This window comes from Giraffa tippelskirchi, chromosome 1 (assembly GCF_054371585.1).
Source record: "Giraffa tippelskirchi isolate mGirTip1 chromosome 1, T2T-mGirTip1v1.2.pri, whole genome shotgun sequence".
NCBI lineage: Eukaryota > Metazoa > Chordata > Mammalia > Artiodactyla > Giraffidae > Giraffa > Giraffa tippelskirchi.
In genome coordinates, this window is record NC_137275.1 from 191222857 (window position 1) to 191243758 (window position 20902).

At 45.7% G+C, this 20902-nt stretch overlaps 1 protein-coding gene across 20 annotated transcripts in view; it reads left to right on the forward strand.

Moving 5' to 3' along the window:
* PTK2B (protein tyrosine kinase 2 beta) overlaps nucleotides 1-20902 on the forward strand; it is a 151428-nt gene that overhangs the window by 454 nt on the left and 130072 nt on the right. For 10 of the 20 annotated variants that reach the window (XM_081517874.1, XM_081517918.1, XM_081517930.1 and 7 more), the window contains exon 1: nucleotides 15338-15520. The gene's annotated coding sequence lies outside the window, so the exon portion shown is untranslated. Of the gene's footprint in view, nucleotides 1-58; nucleotides 1718-3557; nucleotides 3627-15337; nucleotides 15521-20902 lie in introns of those variants that run through there. The other 10 variants (XM_081517863.1, XM_081517979.1, XM_081517896.1 and 7 more) reach the window with 5 other exon arrangements.

Consider the following 20902-nt stretch of genomic DNA (forward strand, 5'->3'; position numbering starts at 1 on the left):
CCCAGCCAATTGCTCGGGGCGTGCTTAGGAGGCTCCGCCCCAGTTCCGGTCAGCTCGTGAAATCCCGGAAGAGTGGGGCGGAGCCCATCTGCTCTGCGGTCCGAACGGGTTCTAGGCGTGCCGGTCAAGTTTAGCCAAGAAGAAACTACCCATCCGTGCTCTAGGGTTCCGTAGCATTGAAACCTACTTCCGAGTTCAAGTGGAAAATGAAGTCTAGGAGCCGGAGAAGGCAATGGCAACACTCCAGTACTCTGCCTGGAAAATCCCATGGACGGAGGAGCTTGGTAGGCTGCAGTCCATGGGGTCGCTAAGAGTCGGACACGACTGAGCGTCCTTGCTTTCACTTTTCACTTACATGCATTAGAGAAGGCAATGGCAACCCACTCCAGTGTTCTTGCCTGGAGAATCCCAGGGACGGTGGAGCCTGGTGGGCTGCCGTCTATGGGGTCTCACAGAGTCGGACATGACTGAAGCGACTTAGCAGCAGCAGCAGGAGCCACTTCCTTAGTTGCCGGAAATCTCAGGCCCGCGAGGTGGGAGAAGCCAGAGCTCCTTACTTCCTGGTTCCGAAGTGGAGTGTGATCTTGCAACGTCGTTAGCGTTTTCACCGCTTGAGTTTGCAGTGCCCCTTTGAAAAATCAATGCCCGCCCTTGAATTGGTTGTTTACTTATTTTGGCCTGTTTAGTTCCTGCCTGCTGGGGTAAGGAAGAAACAAGTGAGAGCGTGGGGCAGTGAAAGATCTCTGAGAAGACCCAATTCTTGTCTTGTTTGGATAGGCGGGCAAGTCACAATCTTTTCCAAAGTCTGTTTCCTCCCTAGTGAAATAGAGATCAAAGACGTCTGCAAAGTTAGCTATGTAAACTACAGTCCAGGCTGAATTTTCCTGCCAGGTACAGCAGGTCTGAGTCGCTCAACTTGCCTCAGGTTGATCACTTTACAACATTCAGATGTAGGATTCCTTTCATTAATGGTTTTTGCTGGAAGACAATTATCCACCTGTATCGTGTTTCTGTATGGTATCCAGAGACAGTGCCATTTTTGAGCTGTCATTTCAAGGATGTTTCTATGATGAAGAGCCTGGGAAGAGAGAGACAATGTCTCCCTTCAGGCAGTCTCTCTGCATTGTAAAAGTTTTGGGTTCTCAACCCAATCAAAAAGTGGACCAAAGAACTAAACAGACATTTCTCCAAAGAAGACATATACATGGCTAATAAACACGTGAAAAGATGCCCAACATCACTCATTATTAGAGAAAGGCAAATCAAAATGATGATACAGTGAGGTATCATGTCACGCTGGTCAGAATGGCTGCCCTCAAAAAATCTACAAACAATAAATGCTGGAGAGGGTGTGAAGAAAAGGGAACCCTCTTACACTGTTGATGAGAATGCAAACTGGTACTGCCACTATGGAGAACAGTATAGAGATTCCTTAAAAAACTGGAAATAGAATTGCCATATGAACCAGCAATCCCGCTGCTGGGCAGCCACACCAAGGAAACCAGAATTGAAAGAGACACATGTACTCCAATGTTCATTTCAGTGCTGTTTACAATAGCTAGGACATAGAAGCAACCAGGATGTCCATCAGCAGACGAATGGTTAAAAAAAGTTGTGTTACATATACACAATAGAATATTACTAAGCTATAAAAAAGAATGCATTTGAGTCAGTTCTAATGAGGTAGATGAAACTGGAGCCTGTTACACAGAGTGAAGTAAGTCAGAAAGAGAAACACCAATACAGTTTATTAATGCATATATATATGGAATTTAGAAAGACAGTAACGATGATCCTATATGCAAGGCAGCAAAAGAGACACAGATGTAAAGAACAGACTTGGACAATGTGGGAGAAGGCAAGGGTGGGATGATATGAGAGAATAGCACTGAAACATGTATATTACCATATGTAAAATAGATGACCAGTGCAAGTTCGATGCATGAAGCAGGGCTCTCAAAGCCAGTGCTCTGGGAAAACCCAGATGGATGGGGTAGGGAAGGAGATGGGAGGGGGGTTCAGGATGGAGGGACACATGTGCAACCCATGGCTGATTCATGTCAATGTATGGCAAAAACCACCACAATATTGTAATTATCTTCCAATTAAAAAAAAGATTCAGGTTCTCTAAGCTCCATCCTCTGGCCCACTCTACAAAGCCTTTTGGGAATTAAGTCAGGAAACTGGCTTGAGTGACTATAATCTAACTACTGAAATTGCTGTTAGTAATAAACTGTCCTTTGTCTCTGAACCAAGAGTCTCATCTACCAGCATTCCTGAAACTTGCATACTAATGTGTCAAATGGAAAAAAAAAATCTAAAAGTTGAGGATCATGTTTTATTTGGTGAACGAAACTGAGGACTTAAGTCAGGGGCACAGCATCTCAGACAGTTCTGAGAGACTTCTCCAAAGAGGTAAAGGAGGAGCCATATATAGTTTTTGCAACAAAGACCAGGTAGTCAAAACTTCAAAAGATTGCTGTTAAGGAAAAGTAGATATCTCAAGGAATTTAGCACTTTTTCTATGTACAGGAAAATACAACACAGTCTGGACTCACTGAAATCATTCCTTTGGTATGCACCTCAGCTATCTGAGCCCAGTGCCCTGTGCTTTCTCCTGCCGAGTCTCTTCAGGGCACATCATCCACGGGTGGCTGCAGTGGTTGACTGCTAGATTGGGGCAGCATTACTATGATGGCTTGATGGCTGCAGCATCCTTTGTTAACTGATAAGGCAGGAACCATTGTTTTTTTCATTGATAATTTGTTAGCTTGCAAGCAGGCTAAAATCTCAGACCTTTATAGTGCTAGACAATTTCCTTCCAAACTTGTACTCAGAATAGGCCTTTAGCCACAATGCCTAGGGGATGGATGCCACTAATTCTTATTGCCATCTGCAGTATGCTGACAAAAAAGTACACAATGTGAGAGTTGTGAGTTAAATTTCAGTGGGGGCAAAATGAAGACTATATTCTGAGTTTAAAAAAAAAGAGGACAATAGCTGGGGAGTTAGCATTTTAGATAGCTCTGAGAAATTGCTCCAAAGAGGTAGGGAGGAAGGTCAGTATATATGTGACTTTGGTGAGGGGGAAGTACATGAAATTCAGCACATCTGTTTTGCCAAAGGGGTCTGCTAGTCATGAGCAGTTGTCACCGTGAAGGATGTTAGTGTTTTTCTAAATATGAGGAGATACAAGAATTGGGCTCATAAAATCAGCTCCTGACAACATCTATTTGAAGATCTATCCCACTAGTTTTTCCCAGAGCACAGAGTCTCATTCTGCTCTCTACCCTGAACTCCTTTCAGAGGAGTTGAAAGTCAGCATCTGCAGCAGCACATGATTTAATCCTTGTAGAGGTAGGTGGCAAGTGCCATTTCGTTGTTGACAAGTGATTCTTGATCAGTGCCAGTTTGTTTCTCTTATAATCACCTGGGGAGCTTTCTAGAAGCACAGTTTCTTGAGCCCAGATTCTTTGATCTATTTGCCTCTTTGGAGGGAAAGGCCTAGGAATCTGCATTTTCACACCCAGGTGATTTTTTTTTTTTTTTTTTTTTAGGGAGGAAAAAATTTATTTGGTGAGGAAGACCAAGAATTGAGCTTCAGACCACACCCAGGTGATTTTCAGGTACTCCAGTTGAGTTTGAAAGTATAAAGTGTTAGTTGCTCAGTTGTGTCCAAGTCTTTGTGAACTAATGGCTATGGAATTCTCCAGGCAAGAACACTGGAGTGGGTAGCCAGTCCCTTTTCCAGGGGTTCTTCCCAACCCAGGGGTTGAACCCAGGCCTCCTCCACGTTGCAGGCGGATTCTTTACCATCTGAGCCACCAGGGAAGCTGAGGAATGCTGCTCCTGGTATGTTGACTGGTTCAAAAACTAACCTTAAGCGATATCCAAAAGGGCCACAAGATGGGGCTCATAACCCCACATGACAGGATGTTGTTTAGTTGCTAAGCATGTCAAACTCTTTGCGACCCCATGGACTGTAGCCCAATGGGCTCCTCTGCCATAGGAATTCCCAGGCAAGAATACTGGAGTGAGTTGCCATCTTCTCCTCCAGGAGATCTTACCCACCTAGGATCAAACCCATGTCTCCTGCTTGGCAAGTGGATTCTTTACCGCTGAGCCACCAGGGAAATCACATGCCAGGCACCTTGCTGGAAAATCTTATCTTCTAGTCTTGTTTTATTTCACTGTTTTATCTATGTGTCCCAGTTGCTCTTTGAATATGTTTTGCTATATATTTGTTTCCTTCTGTTCTTATGATGTTTCTTGTTTGTTTTGTTGTTGGTTTTTTCTCAACTCTCTAAGTAGAGCCACAAATCAAACAAGGGTAAAGAGTATATATTAACAAATGGATTTTTATTTTTCCTTTAAGTAGAATACAAAGGTTAACATTAAACCAGTAAGGTCCTCCTGTCTTTCTGGGAACTGGAAAGGATTTGGTCCTATTCCAAGCTCCACCATTAGCCAGGAGCATGACCTGGGGAATAAAGTTTCACTTTTCTTACTTCCTTTTCCTCAACTGTTAAGGAAAGATTGGACTAATTGCTCCAAATTCTTACTAGCTCCAACACTCTGAACTTTTTTTATTCTTTGTATAATTTCAGGAAAGAGGGTGACTAAGACATAGAGACCAGAAAAGAGAAGTCTTGGTGATCATAATTCATGTGTCACCAGCTCCTGTTTCTTCTTCCAGTAGAAAGGACCTTCCTCAGAGGCCCTGAAGTTCAGATCCTCTGTATACCACTTAAACTATTGCAAAACTTGACTGGTAGTTCTCACTGCTATAACTTGCCCCATTCCATTCCATCCCCAGGCATTTTTGCCAGGCAATGCCACATTTCCAACCCCCTGCTATCATCATATATATTTTTCTATTTATTTTAATTTTAATTTTAACTGGAGGATAGTTACTTTACAATATTGTGATGGTTTCTGCCATACCTCAACAGGAATCAGACATAGGTATACATATGTCCTCTCCCTCTTAAACCTCCCTCCCACCTCCCTCCTCATCCCACTCCTCTAGGTTGTCACAGAACACTGGGTTAGGGTTCCCTGTGTCATACAACAAATTCCCACCAGCTATCTGTTTTACATATGGCAATATCACACAAATGTATGTTGGGAATGACTTCTCTTTCTTAAATGTTGTGTTAGGAGGAAAAATATATATTCCTAGGTGCAGAAAGAAGAGTGACTTTTTCTCTCCCTTTTTTAAAGCAGTTGATTAGAAAGTGACTGCTGCAAATAAAAAGCAGAGCTTGTTAGGTTAGATAAAAAGGCAAGGCTCAACTATATAAGGAAACCACTTCAAATATAAACCTACAGGTAAGCTAAAAGTAAAAGAATAGGAAAAGTTATACCACACCAACATGAATCAAAGAAAGCTGGAGTGGCCCTGTTTTTTTAAGTTTCTTTTTTGATGTGGACCATTTTTAAAGTCTTTATTGAATTTGTTACAATATTGCTTCTGTTTTGTTTTGGTTTTGGTTTTTTGGCCACAAGGCATGTGGGATGTTAGCTCCTCAACCAGGGATTGAACCCATACCCCCTGCACTGGAAGGCGAAGTCTTAATCACTGGAATGCCAGGGAGTCCTAGGAGTGGCCCTATTAATACCAGACAAAGCAGATTTACTATTGGAGAATATTATAGGGATAAGGAAGATGACTTCTATATTTGACGATTACAGAGCCGGAAGTAGCATGAACCATTTTTAGAAACAAGCAACCAGATGCTGACATACTTGAACTTGTTCAGCAACATTACCAAGGACATCTCTGAGGAAATCACTGTAGTCTCGTGCTTGATAGTGGACACACTGGTGGCTTGGGCCTTCTCTCAGGCCTACACCATGAAGAAAAGGAGCTGGGGGTGGGGGCAGTGGGGCTCTGAGTTTGCTTGACGAATGCAGGGAGAATTGTCCTAAGAAACAGTCCTTGATGCAAGTGACTAGGGAAACATGAAATGGCAACCCACTCCAGTATTCTTGCCTGGGAAATCCCATCGACTGAGGAGCCTGGCGGGCTACAGGCCATGGGGAGGCAAAAAGTCAGACATGGCTTAGTGACAAAACAACAAAAACAAGAGAGAAACACCTGAGATAGTAAATCACTGGCCTCTGGATCAGATTCAGTTGCAGACTTCTTTTATTGGATCCATATGCTTTTTCCCCCTCTGTATCACTTATGATCTTCTAAGCTGCCACTTGTAAATTGCAACCCAACAGTAACAGCATGGATGATCTCACATAACAGAAAGTCTAGAGGCAAGAAGGTTACGTCCAACCCAGTGACACTGAGACCTCCAGATTTCTTCCATTTTTCTGGTCTGCCCATGGCTGCCTTTGGGTTAGAAAATTACTGCACTGCCCTAGGCATCTTATCCTGATGTAAACCAATGTCCAGTAATGGAAAGGACCATTTCTCCTTAGTATGTCTCCTTTTCAGAGCCAAGAAACCTTTCCTACAAACCTCTAGAAGACCTTCCCTCACACCTTATGGGTCAGAACTGGGTCACATGCCCACCTCTAAATCCGTCACCACCAAGGGAGATGAGCCCACTATGACTGACCTGAATCAATTAGGTTTTACCTGAATCAAGTGCTGCAGAGATCATCACTGAGATACATCTGGGGCTTGTCTATTTATTACCAAAGAGGGGGAAATCACCAAGAGATAGGCAACTACAGGCTCAAAACAGTTGCCATCATATGCAAATTTGGATATTTCCCATAAAGAATTTTTTTTAACTTGGCTTTCCCATTGTTTAAAAAAAAATTTAATTGTGCTAAAATAAGCATAAAATTTACCATCCTAGGCATTTTTAAGTACAGTTCAGTAGTATGAAGTATATTCCCATTGTTGTGCAACACAATACCCAGAACTTCTCATCTTGTAAAACTGAAACTCTGAACACTTTAAACAAATAGCCTCTTCCTCCTTTCCCCTCTCCCTGGCAACCACCAGTCTACTTTAGGTCTCCAACAATTTGACTAGGCTAGGTACCGCAGATATGGGGAATCAAATAATAGTTGTCTTTTTGTGACTGGCTTATCTCACTAAGCATAATGTTCTCATTCATCTGGTAGCATATCTTAGGGTTTCCCTCCTTTTTTAAAGCTGAATAATATTCCACTGTATATTTGTACCACATTTTTGCTAACCCATTCATCTGTTGATGGAAATTTGGATTGCTCCCACCTTATTCACCATAGCCATTGTGAATGATGCTGCTGTGAACATGAGTGTACAATTATCTCTTTGGGACCCTGTCTTCAATTCTTTAGAGTATATGCCCAGAAATGGAATCCCTGGATTGATTTTTACTTTTTTTAGGAACTGATATACTGTTGTCTACAACAGATTCACCATCTTAACATTCCCAACAACAATGCCCAAGGATTCCAAATTTCTCTACCTCTTGGCCAACATTTGTTCTTTTCTTTTTTTTTTTTTTTTAGTGGTAGGCATCCTAATGGATGTGAGGTAATATCTGCGTGTGTTTCTGATCTGCATTTCCCTATTGATTAGTGATGTTGAACATCTTTTCCTATGCTTGTTGGCCACCTGGATATCATCTTTAGGGACATGTCTATTAAGTCTTTTGCCCGTTTTAAAATCAGGTTATTCGATGTTTTTGTTGTTGAGTTATATGAGTTCTTTATATATTCTGAGTATTATCCCCTTACCAGATCACTTGAAAAATATCTTCTCCCATTCTATCATTTTGTTGCCATCCATTTTCATTTTGCTCCACAGAATTTTTTTAGTTTGATACAGTCAAATTTATCTCTTTTTATTTTTGTTGCCTGTGCTTTTGATGTCATATCCAAGAAATCATTCCCAATGTCATGAAAGTTTCTCCCTATGTTTTCTTCTAAGAGCTTTATAGTTTTAGGTCTTATGTGTAAGTCTTCATTCCATTTTGAATTAATATTTTGTACATGAAATAAAGGAAGGGTCCAACTTCATTCTTTTGTATGTGGATATCCAGTTTTCACACCACCATTTGTTGACGAGACTGTCCTTTCCCCATTGAATGATCTTGGCACCCTTGTTGAAGACCATTTGACCGTATGAGCAAGGGTTCATTTAACTCTCTATTGCACTGGCCTATATGCCTGTCTTTATGCTGGTACCATACTGTTTTGATTACCACAGCTTTGTAACAAGTTTATAAATCTGGAAGTATGAGACCTCCAACTCTGTTTTTGTTTTTAAAGATTATTTTGACTGTTGGGGTCTGTTCAGATTCCATATGAATTTTAGGATGGTTTTTTATCTGCTGCTGCTGCTGCTAAGTCGCTTCAGTCGTGTCCGACTCTGTGCGACCCCATAGACGGCAGCCCACCAGGCTCCGCCATCCCTGGGATTCTCCAGGCAAGAATACTGGAGTGGGTTGCCATTTCCTTCTCCAGTGCATGAAAGGGAAAAGTGAAAGTGAAGTTGCTCAGTCGTGTCCGACTCTCAGCGACCCCATGGACTGTAGCCTACCAGGCTCTCCGTCCATGGGATTTTCCAGGCAAGAATACTGGAGTGGGGTGCCATTGCCTTCTCTGGTTTTTTATCTATTTCTGTATTAAATGGTGTTCAGATTTTCATAGAGATTGCGTTAAATCTGTAGATAGCTTGGGAGTAGTATTGCCATCTTAACAATATTGTCTTCCAATCTATGAATGCAGGATATCTCTCCATTTACTTGTGTGCTATGGTTACTTCCAAACTGGGAAAGGAGTACATCAAAGCTGTATATTGTCACCCTGTTTCTTTAACTTATATCAGAGTACATCATGCAAAATGCTGGGCTGGATGAAGCACAAGCTGGAATCAAGATTGCTGGGAGAAATATCAATAACCTCAGATATGCAAATAACACCACCCTTATGGCAGAAAGTGAAGAAGAACTAAAGAGCCTCTTGATGAAAGTGAAAGAGAAGAGTGAAACAGCTGGCCTAAAACTCAACATTCAAAAAATGAAGATCATGGCTCCTGGTCCCATCACTTAATGGCAAACAGATGGGGAAACAATGGAAACAGTGACAGACTTTATTTTCTTGGACTCCAAAATCACTGCAGATGGTGACTGCAGCCATGAAATTAAAAGACACTTGCTCCTTGGAAGAAAAATTATGACCAGTCTAGACAGCATATTAAAAAGCAGAGACATTACTTTGCTGACAAAGGTCCATCTAGTCAAAGCTATGGTTTTTCCAGTAGTTATGTACGGATGTGAGAGTTGGACCATAAAGAAAGCTGGGTGTCAGAGAATTGATGCTTTTGAACTGTGGTGTTGGAGAAGACTCTTGAGAGTCACTTGGACTGCAAGGAGATCCAACCAGTCCATCCTAAAGGAAATCAGTCCTGAATATTCATTGGAAGGACTGATGTTGAAGCTAAACCTCCAATACTTTGGCCACCTGATGCAAAGAGCAGACTCATTAGAAAAGACCCTGATGCTGGGAAAGATTGAAGGCAGGAGAAGAATGGGATGACAGAGGATGAGATGGTTGGATGGCATCACTGACTCGATGGACATGAGTTTGAGGAATCTCCGGGAGTTGGTGATGGACAGGGAAGCCTGGCATGCTGCAGTCTATGGGTTCACAAAGAGTCAGACACAACTGAGCAACTGAACTGAACTGAACTGATGATTTCTTACAGCAGTGTTTTACAATTTTCAGTGTACAAGTCTTTCGCCTCCATTTTATCCTTTTTGATACTATTGTAAATGTAAATATTTTCTTAATTTCCTTTTTGAATAATCAGTCTGCCTTTGCTCTTAAAGAAGGAAAGATCTGCCTAAAATTGCCACATTAAGCTCCCTTTCCTACATGGCAGGAGACTTAAGCTGAATAGCAGCTGCTCCCTGTAGGAGGAACATTTGTTCCTGTTTGCCATGTTCTCCAGCCAGCCAGCTTCCCTCACACTCCCTGCCCTGCCTCCATCAGCATTTGGGGTTTTGACCTGTTGTTTGGAGGTCCCCCTGGTGGCTCAGACAGTAAAGAATCTGCCTCCAGTGCAGGAGACCTGGGTTCGATCCCTGGGTCTGGAAGATCCCCTGGAGAAGAGGATGGCTATTCATTCCAGTATTCTTGCCTGGAGAATCCCATGGACAGAGGAGCCTGGCAGGCCATGGTCCATGGGGTCACAAGGAGTCAGACACAACTGAGCGACTAACACTAACACTTGGAGGTCCCCAGTGAAGGCTACACATTACTGCTACTCCTTGTGAAAGAGCGAGGGTGGTAAAAATACTCTGGTACAGACTGCAACTTGACAACTTGACAAAATGAAATTTAAACCGATGTTCCATGTTCCTAAAATTTATCTTTAAGCCCCCAATTATTTTATGGCAAACATTCTCAACAAAATTTTTTGAATTACACCATGTGCTTTTCTCTCTCTAAAATAGAGGATGCAGAATATCATTTAAACTTTTCTTCATGACTTACCAAAATAGACAATAATCACTGGGCTAGGCTGGGTAATAATGAGGTGCCCTCAGAAGTTAATGAAGTGTGCAGGATTCTTTGTCTCTGCCCCTTCAATGGCCGCAGATGCCTGTGATTTGCAGGTTCTTGCATCAGCTGGGCTTTCTTTCTTTGTTTGTTTATTAGAGCCTGCCTACAGCAACCTGCACTTCCTTCCTAGTTGATGCTTCTAGCATAGTGTGGGCTAGGAGCTGATAGCCATGGGTGTTAGAATCTCTGGCATCAACAGTGACAAAACAAGATTCACACAATCATTTGTTACTTCAGAGCTTTTCTATAGACTGGAGGTGGGGGGACCTGGTGAATTCATCCACAGGTGGGGCTAAGGATTGAAAACCAAAGTCAAAGTCACAGGACACAGAGCTGACCCTGAGTGGGCAAGGCGGGCTCCCTTTCATGCAGGCACCCTCCAGGAGCATCCCAGAGCCCACCGACCTGCTTCCACCTTGAGGGGCTACAGAAGGGCTGGCAGTAGTGCCCCAGGCTGTGGAAACTGCTGAAAATGAAAACACTCTTCTGCCTTATCCATCTGCCCTTCCACTTGGGTACCCAAATTAATTTCTCAGTGTATTTAATATCATTTTATTTTTCCAAAGGAGACACTTTGGATTATGTCCAGGAATTCCCCCCCCCCCCCGTGGAAAGATTTTATTTATTTTAACTTTTTTACTATGAATATTTTCAAACACAATGTTAGAATAGTATAATTAACCCCCACATACCCATCATTCATCTTATGTCAGTTCTAAATTTTGCTGTTTTTGTTTCTGTTTTCCCTTACACTGTTGGAGGCAGGGTGTGTAATATTTCAAAGTAACCATCATTTTTATTTCAGGAACACATTTTTAAAACTTACGACAGGTTATAATACCTCCCATTATTGTCCACTATGAACCATAGCACTAGCAAGAAAACGTCCATGTGTTATTTCTGGTCTTCTCGCTACCCTGTCAATTATTCCCATTTTATAGATGGGGATGTTGAGGTTCTGCCTTAATTAGTATATTTAAAAAGTGAACTAAATGATGGTATATTCAAATGGGCTAAAGGATGCAGTTTTGTCTTTCGTTTTCAACAGAAAAGCCTCAGGTCAGTAGTAACCTGAACAACTGAAGTGTTTCTTTCTCTCTCATGTAAAAAGTTTACCCAGATCCAGGCCAAGTCTGGGGCCAGCATGGTGGCCTGATGGCATTCAATAGGGCCCCAGGCTTCTTAGCTATTCTCAAACCCACAGACCAAGAAGACTGCTTCAGGTTCCATCATCAGGTGAAAGTGGAAAAGGGACTAGTGAAGGGCATACACATTGACCTGAAGGACTTGGTCCTGATGCTGCACACATATATCTACTCACCAGCTATCACCCAGAACATAATCACCCAGTCACACTTGCAACGCAGACTGGAAAAGGGCAGCCTCTAGCCAACTAAAAATCAGGGATACTACTATATGTGAAGAGAGGAGGACAAGCAGGAGTGCTTTTGTGGATGGAATAAAGGATTCTTTAGAAGTCAAGGGCATGGTTTTGAATCCTTCATTTTGGCTTCAACCGTGGCCCATTTAGTACACCTAGTGGTACCTGGTTAAATTAGAGGCAGATGGCTTTGGGTTGTGAACAACTTAATTATTTAGTCCTTGTGCCCATGAGTTTTTTTCTTTGTTTTTTGTTCAGGACACTTATAACCATGCTGTCCTTTTAAAATGAAATGTATTGTAATAGTAAATTTATATTATGCGATTTAACTCCATTGTCCATAATGGAGAGACTCCAATTACTACCATCATGGCCCTGCTATTAATGATTAATGGATTCAGCTTTTCTCTTTACCACCTGGGTGGTGGACAAATTTTTTATTTACCTTCTCCAAGCCTCCTGTACCTTTCTCCAAAATAGGAGTATTATAATCAACCTGAACTGTTGTAAAGATTACTTAGATGATGGGTAAAAGTTCTGGTCATAGTGAACACTCAACAAACTGTATCCATATAACAGATACATATGTAAATCTCTCCACTAATCCCATCCTATTTAATTCCTATCACATCTAAAAATAATAATTACAGCATTTTATAGCATTTTCATAGTTGTTAACTTAAGCATCACAGAACCTTGTGAAATAGGCAGTGAAGGTAGTCCTTAATCTTCTAAGTTTGGAGATACGAGCTCAGAGAGAAGGATTCCACCTGCTCAAGTTCATGTCTTCCTTCTCGACCGGATCCTTCCCACGTGCATTTAAACCTGCATCTTAAACAAATGATTAAATAGCCATGTTTCAACCCACAACCGCCTCAGCACCCCATCTCTTCAATTTTCCTTTCAGCTAACATGCTGCCTCCATGTTCTCACTTCTATTTCATTCATTAAATCCCCCCACCCAACTTTTGCCTCTTCACTAAGTTTGCTCCTGGCAAGAGCCTGACCTTAAGATCTCTGCTCCCTCTCACTGCTGTCCCAGGCCATCTCACCTATTCCTGTGCTTTCAGATGCCAACCAGAAGCTCATCACCTGATCAGACCACTTTACTGAGCTCCAGATGGCAGTGTGGGAGAGATCAAAAGAATCCTTTTCTAAAGTCTAGGCATAAAACAAACAGACCGTGACCCATGATAGGGGCAATAGGACTAGAATGAAAATGATGAATAGGAAAGATGCTTAGAAGGATTCCCAGAACCTAGAGACTGAATGACTATGGGGCGATAAAGGAGAGTCAAAGGAGAATCCACCCGCCAATGCAGGAGCGCAACGGACACGGGTGCTATCCCTGTGTCTAGAAGATCCCCTGGAGGAGGAAATGGCAACCCACTCCAGTATTCTTGCCTGGAAAATTCCATGGACAGAGGAGCCTGGTGGGCTACAGTGCATGGGGTTGCAAAGAGTCAGACATGATTGAGCACACACACACTGGACAGAGTATAGGAAGACCTGAAGATGGAGGTATACATTGCGGGAGTTCTTCAAGGTCCTTTTCACAAATAAAACCTGTGATGCTACAATTCCAGGAGCTAGATTTTGGAGCTTCAAAAAATTTGCTAAAGACTTCACCAATCTAAATATGTGAAAACTTTTCTTCCCCTGAATTAGGACTCAATGAGGATGTAGCTCATGGATTTGGCCACACAGAGGCAGCATACACAAATTCACCTTTTCTTAAACCAGTCTGGAGTAGCTTTGCTCTTGAAGTACCCACTGTCAAGACCTGGCATCAGACTCTCCACAGTTCACACAGGTTCCCTTGCTTTCACACCACTGGACCTTCATCACCTCATTCCCATGCCAGGAAGACAATCAGGTCACCTGCTTTCTGATGCCCTCTGACAAGTTCCTCATAGAGTGGTCAGTTAGTGCCTCATCTTCCCCCATAAGTCCCCTACTAGCTCCAGTTTACCCTATCTGACTCGCCTTGTCGCCTAAGCCCTAGTCAGGGTATCCCTGGGTACCTACTTGCGTGTCTTCTCACTGCTTTGTAGACCCCGGCAATATCTGGTGCTGAGAACATGGCTGATCAGTGTATGGGATTAACAAGGCTTTGAGTTCCAACAGATGAGTTGTAAGTTACCCTGCATGAGTGGGTGGGTCCCAGGCTCGGAGATTCTGATTTTCAGTAGCCCCAGAGTCACGTCCAGGTATCTGCATTTTAAGAGCTACAGGCAGTCCACCGATCATACTTGCAGGAAATTTTGACTTTCTGATTTTGCAGCCTTGGACAGTTTAATCTAAATCTGTTTTCTTTTCAGAAAATGGGAAGAATGAAAGGAAATGTTAACATAGATAAAACGTAAACTGAGTGTTCCTTGGCACAGTGATTGGCATTTAGACATACTAACCAAATGCTGGCTTTTCTCCTGGGGTGGCCGGTCCTCTGAGTTTGGAAGTGGTGGGGGGGAGGAAGACTGGGGCTGGTTGTAGTGCACACTGGGCTGTCACAGGCAGCTGCACAACACCAGGGGGCGCCATGCTCAGAGACGCCTTTGTGAAGAGTGAGATCCCAGTTCTTCTCAGGATACAGAATGAAGAAGTTTGGGGTGGGGCTCTGGAGAGGAACTTTGAGAAGCTGAGGAATGCTGAGTGACACACCTGCTTTTTGACTTTATGCTAAGTCCTGTTCACCTGCTCCTACTCAAGAAAAAGTCTAGAATCTTTCTAGTGACAGAGAAAGGGGTTACTAAGTGTCCTTGAGGGGTTACTAAGTGTCCTTAGTCGAGGCAGTTTCACTGCCTCAACTCTTGCTGCCCTGCTGGCCTAAGTGAAGAGGTAAACCAGACTCTTGGTCAACAAACCAAGTGGGCTGATGTGGAGAGGGGATGAGAAAAGGCTGCCCAGCATCTATGACTATTGTGCCTCTGGTCCTGACAGTTGCAGTGCAGGGACCTGGTCCGTGGTATTCAGACCCCTGGACCAGTTCTGCCAACGCCCCTGGTGACAGTCACCTGGTCTCTGGTGCCCCTCACCACCCTCCCAAAGCAGCACTTTAGGACTTGAAGAGACCTGGAGGGACACCGATGCTGGGAGTGTGGCAGGCTGGTACCAGTCTCTTGCTCTACAACAGACCTGGGAGCTAAGAGGAAAGCTTCCCAGTGGAGAGGAAGGGAGAGCGAGAGGTGGAAGGAGTTAGGGGTGCTCAACTGCTCACGAGGTGGTCGTGGTGGTGACACAGAATATCAGGAGACCCCGCGTGGGGTTGGGGGTGGCGGAGATGGCCCCTTCCCAGGTGGGCACGTGCAGCTCTGGGAATTGGCAGCGGCGTCTATTTCAGAGTTTATGGTAGGAGGCTGGAGCCACACAAGCTCCGCACCGCAGACAACACACCCCACCCTTTAAGGAAGTGGGGAGGAGAGCGGCAGGGGTGTGGTTAAGTCGGAGGAGGAGAAGGGGAAAACACAAACCTGTCAGCGCTCTTACTCAGCGGAGGCCTCCGGAGCCGCCGCGAGCCCCTTCGGAAGCGCCCCTTACCTGCGTAGCCCCCGCCGCACCTGGCCGAGCAGACGAGAAGCCGCCGCCGCCGCCACTGGAGCCGGCGCTTCGCCCCGAGTGAGTCCCCTCCCGCGATCGATCGGCGCCGAGCGCCCGGCCAGAAGTTGGAGGCTGGACGAGGAAGGAGGGGTGGGGGGCGACTCCCGGACCGCGGACCCAGAAGTGGGCGCCTCTGGGCCGGCTAGCCCTTGGCCCGAGGGAGAGGGAGTCTATTTTGGGAGTTAATTTGAAACTCAAGGGTGTTTTCTTTCCCCTCTTAGTTCTCTTATCGGGTTCAGACAGGGAAGGCCGGGGTTATGATGAGTGAGTGGACTCAGAAGGGCCGCCTGCCTGCAAAGGTCAGATCAGAGAGCTTTCAGAATCCACCTTCCACTCCTGCCTTAGAGCCTCTGCTGGCGCCCTTCGCTGCACCGCCACCCTCCGCCCCTGCCCCTGAAGACAGCGCGCCCACCCCGGTCACGGGCCCATGAACACCCCACGGCTCCCTGCATTGGATTCTAGTTCCCCCACGCAAGCACTCCACGAGGCATATTCTGTATGTTGCACCCCCGACTGGAAGGGAGCAGGGCTCTGCAAGGGCTTAGAGGCAGGACTCGTGTGTGTGTGTGTGTGTGTGTGTGTGTGTGTGTGTGTGTGTGTGTGTGTGTGAGAGAGAGAGAGAGAGAGAGAGAGAGAGAGAGAAAGAGAGAGAGAGAGAGAGAGAGAGTACCTGTGTGCCCTGGGGGACTAAAGTTAACACCCGCTGCCGCCCTGGGTCTCTGTGAAACTACTTGGGAATGCCTCTAAAGAGTTAAGTTCCCTGCTGCCTTCTCCTCCTGGCAGGCGGTGCGTGGGCAAAGCCTGGGGTGGGTGAACAGGCAGCATATGGGTGCTGTTCTGAGCCCAGCAAGAACCCCACCACCTGCCCTCACCCTCAGCCATCTGACTCTCGTCTCCCTGCACCCCAAACTCGGTGCTCAATCCAGTTAGACTCCTCCAAGGGTCAGAAGAAGAAGGAACAGAATTGGGGACACAGGGGACACTCTACCAGGAGCACTCAGAAGCCAGAGCAGAGGAGAGCTTCCCCCAGCCCGTAGCTGGACATGAGCCCTCGGGAGCAGTTGGTGCCAAAGATGAGGGAAGGGGCAGGAGGAGGCCCCTCCCTCGAGGGCAAGGAATCCAGTTGTGGACCTAACCCCAGATTTCACAACTCCTCTAGGGGCGGGTGAGAGGAGGCAGAGATGAAAAAGTGAGTGAAGATGGACAGAGGGAGGGAAGTAGACACATCAAGAGACAAGCTCTGGCAGGACACTGGGCTCTCATTCCTTCATTCTGTACACATTGGCTGACTTCCTACCCCAAGCCAGGTGCTAGCACTGGGCGTCAGGGACCACGGTGTCCACCACTCGCGCCCCCCCCCGCCCCCACCAGCAGTGCTGTGAGGAGGAAAGCAGTAGGTGCCGACCGCCCAGTGCTGGGGACTGTGGGAGGAACTGGTCAGGGTATCCAGGAAGGTATCCAAGTGGCTCTAAGTGGAGACCTGAAGGATCAGTAGAATTAGTCCGGGAGGAAAAGAGGGGGATGAACAGCACAGGGCACAGCAAGTGCTGAGACTGGAGGCCAGAAACAGCATGATGCACCCAGGAAACTGAAAGCAGCTCAGGGTGTTCAGTGCATGGAGAGTGCCGGGGCGAGGTGTCCCTGCAGAGGTGGGGAGAGAAGCTCCAGGAGGGTCTGCTCGGGCTGCCATGGCAACTCCTGTCACTCAGGTCCTAGAGCCAGCCTCTGACTTGACTCAAGGGTGGGGCTTCCAGATTTAGCAAATGAAAATACAGAACACTGGGATTTGAATCTCAAATAAGCAATGGTATTTGTCAAGTACGAGTATGTCCCAGGCACTCTTTGGGGCATACTTGTACTGAGACATTATTCACTGTTGATCTGAAATTCAGGTGTAACAGGACGTCTGGTATTTTATCTGGCACCTGTCTTCCAGTACAGTGGTCTCCACCCTTTTTGGTACCAGGGACCCATTTCATGGAAGACAATCTTTCCCTGGACTCGGAGGTGGGGAGGGATGGTTTCAGGATGATTCAAGGGCATTACACTTGCTGTGCATTTCATTTCTATGACTTTTACATCAGTTCCACCTTGGATCCCCAGGCATTAGATCCCGGAGGCTGGGGACCCCTGGTCTGGGAGAAAGCTGAGGATGCTACTGTGCTTGGAAGTGAGGGGTGGGTAGTGTGCAGGCACCAAGGGAACAGTCTCAGGACATATCATCTTGTAGCCAGTCCTCCTAGATTCCACTTTGGGGCTTGTTCACTAATTGACCATGTTGTCTCTTAAAAACAAAACCAAACAAAAACAATTCCTTAGTCTTTGGAGCTGGCTGGGCCTGGTCAAATGCCAGCTTGGCCACCTGCCTGCTGTGAGGCCCCCTATAAACCACTTAGCTCCTCAGAGCCCCAGAATCTCTTCTCAGAAATGAGGACAAGAGTACCTGTTTGTCCAGGTTGTGGGCTGGAGCCCTGGTCATGTATGTAAATTGTCCAGGGAATGCTGAAGAAAAAGTGGTAGATATTAATCTTTGTAACACTTTCCTGGGGGTGACCAAAGTAGCATCCTCAAAGGACTTAGGGCTCATTTATTTCTGTTTATATTTATGGAGTGCTCAGAGGTACCAAAGTCTTCCCAGGTGGCACAGTGGTAACGAATCCATCTGCCAATGCAGGAGATGTGGGTTTGATCCCTGGATGGGGAAGTTGCCCTGAAATAGGAAATGGCAACCCACTCCAGTATTCTTGCCTGGCAAATCCCATGGACAGAGGAGCCTAGTGGGCTACAGTCCAGGGGATCACATGGAGTTCCACATGACTGAGCGACTGAGCACACAGAGGTCCCAGGGGAAATATGTGGTGGGGATCCCACTCCCAGGGAGAGAGTAGGTTAGCTCCTAAGAGGGAGAGCCTGGCTCATTTTTCAACTTTGTCTTTGACCTGCTGCCTAGATGCCCTGCTTCAAGGGAAGAGATACCCAGCTCTTCTATTGGAGGACATGGCCGGGGCGGGGAGGGGGGTGGGGAAATGATTCAAAGAATTAACTGAAAGGAAATGTGAGTGAAGTAACAGGGAGAATCCAGGTAAAACAGCTAACACAGTGGCTGACAGAGACAAATGTGCCATAAAATTTGGCTGTCAATATTCCCATTTTTATATTTTTAAAGATTTATTTATTTGACTGTACTAGGTCTTCATTGCTGTGCCTGGACTTTCTCTAGCTGAGTCCAGCTGGGGCTACTCTTTGTTGCGGTGTTCAGGCTTAGACTCTAGGTGCATGGGCTTCAGTAGTTGTGGTGCACGGTCTTAGATGCTCTGCTACATGTGGGATCTTCCCAGACTGGGGATTGAACCTGTGTCCCCTGCATTGGCAGCTCAACCACTAGACCACCAAGGAAGCCCAACATTCCCATTTTTATAGTGAGTAGCTTATTAGGAAAATAGAGCTCAGGGGTAGAAGTAAGGATGCCTTGTTTTGACTTTCATGGAGGTGTTTGTAAGGGCAAATTAACTGGCATCCTGAAAGGGAACCTGGAAGGAGCTAAGAATCTGTTAAGAGAAAGAGGAAATGGAAAGTGTGTTTCCCTATGAGAACCGCTGGGTTAAAAATGGCTCCTCTTTCCAGTGGCTGAATCTCCCCATCCTCCTGCCCAATGATAAGCATTTTGTCCCCAGGTCTTAGAGCAGCATTTGCCAAACAGTATTCAGAGGAACTCTGTGCTGTGAGATGGTTACAGGTGTTCCACTGGTGACACGCACGTTCTAAGGAGCCCACTCTCGGATAAATATGCATTTGTCCCGCATGTTTGCATGATCTAGACTATGGTCAATTCCACAGAAAAGTCATCTGTATCACTGAACTTATTTGGTGGTGGTGGTTTAGTCGTTAAGTCATGTCCAACTCTTGTGACCCCATGGACTACAGCCTGCCAGGCTCCTCTGTCCATAGGATTCTCCAGGCAGAGAATAGAGTGGGTTACCATTTCCTTCTCCAAGGGACCTTCCGGACCCAAGAATCAAACCCAGGTCTCCTGCATTGCAGACAGTTTCTTTACCTACTTGGCTATAAGGGAAGCCCCAGAAGTCCCTAAGTTTGACTATAGACCCCTTGTAGTGGGTTGTTGTTGTTGTTCAGTCACTAAGTCATGTCCAACTCTTTGCGACCCCATGGACTGCAGCACAGCACTCTTTCCTGTCCTTCACCATCTCCCGGAGCTTGCTCAAACTCATGTTCACTGAGTCGATGATGCCATCCAGCCATCTTATCCTCTGTTTCCCCCTTCTTCTCCTGCCCTCAATCTTTCCCACCATCAGGATCTTTACCAGTGAGTCAGCTCTTCGCATCAGGTGGCCCAAATATTGGAGCTTCAGCTTCAGCATCACTGCTTCTTATGAATATTCAGGGTTGATTTCCTTTAGGATTTCCTTTGATCTCCTTACAGTCCAAGGAACTCTCAAGAGTCTTCTCCAGCACCACAATTCAAAAGCATCAATTCTTCGTCACTCAGCCTTCTTTATGGTCCAACTCTCACATCCGTATGTGTAGTGGGTTGGAGGAGCCATTATTACCTTCTCAAGGGAAACAGCCAATCCACACCTAGTGATTGTTGGTGTGAGTGCAGTTCTGGACCGAGCAGATCTTTCCATGGACATCATTCATCCCATACCTCTAGCCTGGACTCAGCAGTGTCCAACTTGTGGAAGATCTTCGGGTACTGGGCACCATGTTCCCTGTCCTAGCATCACTTGTGCCTCATGGACACAAACCTCGACATGTGTCAGCCTACAGCCTCCTACGACAGTTCCCACCCATTTCTCATGGTTCAGAGGACCCTGAAAAAGTATGTCTCTCAGCCCATAAGCCCTCTGGGGTGATGGAGGAGTTCCATGTGTTCAGATACTATAAGGTACAATTGAAGGAGGGGAGAGGAAGGAGTGTACCTTGGGCAAACCCTGCATAGTAGGTCTCCCAACCCCTAGTTTTCTCCCTGCCCAGGAGCCCTAGGCTCGGGGACCATGTGGTCCCAGCCTATCAGGTAAATGGAATAGATACAGATAATCCGAGGCAGCTAGAGTAGAGACGGACAATTGCCAAGGTGTGTGGGCAGAAGGGCTGGTAATTAACACAAGGTCTTGCTGGCTCCTGATCGAGAGTTTCTCTTAGACACTGGGCCAGTTCTAGAGTAAAAGGGGAGGAGCAGAGAGATGGGTAATGGTCTCCAAAACACTAATGTGGTTGGTGGTTCTGTGGGCCAGTGCCCAGACTTGGTCAGCCAGCCCGGGTTCCAGCTTCAGCTCTGGGACTCATGGTATGACATTGGCTCGGCCAAGCCCTGTCACCCTCTCTTCCTCATCTCTGAGATGGAGATGATGACAGGGCTTTCTGTGAGGGGATACCAGG